The sequence below is a fragment of the Callospermophilus lateralis genome, chromosome 7 (assembly GCF_048772815.1).
Source record: "Callospermophilus lateralis isolate mCalLat2 chromosome 7, mCalLat2.hap1, whole genome shotgun sequence".
Classification (NCBI taxonomy): Eukaryota; Metazoa; Chordata; class Mammalia; order Rodentia; family Sciuridae; genus Callospermophilus; species Callospermophilus lateralis.
The window spans coordinates 114,018,997-114,021,533 of record NC_135311.1 but is presented as its reverse complement, the minus strand read 5'-3'; the positions used below and the strand labels follow the sequence as shown (position 1 = coordinate 114,021,533).

At 49.2% G+C, this 2,537-nt stretch overlaps 1 pseudogene; it reads right to left on the bottom strand.

The window, feature by feature from the left end:
* Nucleotides 1–1,940: 1,940 nt before the first annotated feature.
* LOC143404709 (small ribosomal subunit protein eS26 pseudogene) lies at nucleotides 1,941–2,303 on the bottom strand (annotated as a pseudogene).
* Between the last annotated feature and the right edge of the window lie 234 nt (nucleotides 2,304–2,537).

Below are 2,537 nucleotides of genomic sequence, written 5' to 3'. Positions count from 1 at the left end.
TCACTTTAGGTTCTGAGCCCTTAGAGGGTAGGGCTGGAGTTTGGGAGTAGAAATTGGAAGTAGGAACAATTAATTGATTGTGAATGAGTGAGTGAACGAATGAGAGAATGAAGGAGTAAATGAATGAGAGATGTGAGGGGATGGATTATTGGATAAACCAATGAATACCTCCTTAGAGTCTTAACTTTTTAACCCTCAACTGGATCCTTTCCTAAGTAGAGAACAATTGGAAGACCAAAGGACCACTCTACTCCTAAGTGGCCTGAGATTGTTAGGGGTGTGTGTGTGTGTGTGTGTGTGTGTGTGTGTACGCACACACATGCGCATCTACATGTGGGCATAAGCATTAGAGCCCAGAGCTTTGATCAGACAAGCCTGGAGTCCACTCCTGGCTGCAGTGTTTACTAGCTGAGTGACCTGGGAAAGTGCTTCACCCCTCTGGGTCTCCATGTGCTAAAATGTGGTAACAATAAAAAACTGTAGCACACTAGCTCTTGTTCCTTGTTCATTCACCCTCCCCTCAATCCCTTTCTTGTGGCAGGCTCAGTGTTTGGTGCTGCAGGAATGGGGGTGGAAGGGACACAATCTTTCCCCTCCAGAAACCCTGGGGAGGGCAGGCAGCAGCTCTGCAGTGAAGGGGGACAGCCCCTGGGCTGGGAGGGAGGCTCCACTGAGGATGTGAGAATCACTGGGGCTTTGCTGCCGGACAAGTCATGGCAGAGGCAGCCACACGTTCAAAGACACCAAGCTGTGAACAAAGGGTTTTCTATTATTGCTGGAGGATACTGTGGGAAGTTGGGGGGTGTAGCAGAAATTTGGGCTGGTGAGGGTGGCAGTGACGGGATCAGGAAAGGCCTGGGGGGTAGTGTCCGAAGTGCATACTTTATCCTGTAGGAAATAGGGAGCCATTGCAGGTATGAGCAGGGAGGCATGGTCAGATCTGTGCTTTAGAGAGATTACTCCGACCAGCAGCATGGAGAACAGCGTGGAGGTGGCCCTGGTGGGAAGCTGATGGGGGAGCACAAGTGACAGAGTGACACGAATAATAGCTAGCCACTATAGAGTACCTAGTATGTGCCAGGCTCTGTTTAGATACTTAAATGTTTTAATTTGTTTAATTCTCACCACACCCATGCAAAGTAGGTACTCTCACTATCTCCTTTTAGAAATATCATCTATACACTAGTGTCTCCCACATTTCCATCTCCAGCCTGGACTGCCACTCCCAGCCAATATCCCCAATTCTGGGGGAGAGGAGTTAGATCATGTAAGGATCTATCTGTTATTGCCAGGACTTTGGCTTTGAATTCAGGGAGATGAGGGCAGATTTGAGCAGAGGAGGGAACTGATCTGGTTTTGTATTTGAGGGGGCAGAAGTCAGCCACAGCTCAGTAATCCAGATAAGAAGCAGCAGAGGCTTGGTGCCACTGCAGGTGGCAGAGCTCAAGTTAGAATCTGCAACATCTGCAGGGAGACTGGATGTGGGGAGTGAGAGAAAAGGTACACAGGTAGAGGACACAGGTGGAGGACAAGGACAGCTTCAATAGTTTTAGCCTGAGCAACTGGAAGAAAGAAATTGCCATTGAGATGGGGAAGACGAGGAAGTCTGAGGGCTGCAGAGATGGTTCCTAGACGTGGGGAGGTTAAGATGCTACTGGACATTCAGCAGAAAAGTCAACAGTCAAGTGGGGCTCAGCATCCGTTGCTTCTTGGGGAGGCAGATTCAGGAGCAGACCACCAGCCCTCCTCAGCTTCAGCCCTAAAGGAAAATTTTGAACAAGTAGATCAGACACAATGGTGTTAGAATACAGAATTTTAAATAAGATGCATACATGCTTGGGTTTTCTGGACCCCCCTTGCCCATTTTTTTTTGAATTATAATTTCCATTTTATTTTTTTTCCAGAAGATAGATTTTCTTCACTCATAAGGATGCAGTTCCTTACATGGGCTTTGGTGGAGGTCGTGGGGCAGCACCAGCAGGTCTAAAACGAGGTGGGGGTGTCCGGTCCTTCCCGGCTTCACCAGATCGATTCCTGACTACCTTGCTGTGAATGGCACAACTCACACAATGCAGCTTCCCATACAGCTTGGGAAGCACATAAGCGTCGAAAACACTTGCTTCGGAAATGTCCCTGACAGCTGCGGCCTCCACGATGTTTCGAATGACGAACTTCTTAATGGCCTTATCCTTGGGCACGCACCTGGCACAGTTCGTGCAACGAATAGGTTGCACATGCCCGCGGCCCTTTTTCGCACGACCATTATTCCTTCTTTTTTTGGTCATCTTGGAAGCGAGGACCTGAGAGAGCCATTTTTTTTTTTTTTTTTTTTTTAAGTGTCAACAGGAGGAGTCTGACCAGGTGGGAGCCCGGGCTTTTTGCCATGAGCCCTGGGGGAGGGGTGGCGAGGGGCAGAGCAGCCAGTCTCAGATGTGAAGGTGCATCAGAATCCCCTGGAGGGCTGGTTCCCACAAGGATTCGAGGCTGGGCTCCACCCCTAGGGTTTTTGATTCCCTGGCTCTGGGGGTGAGACAGAA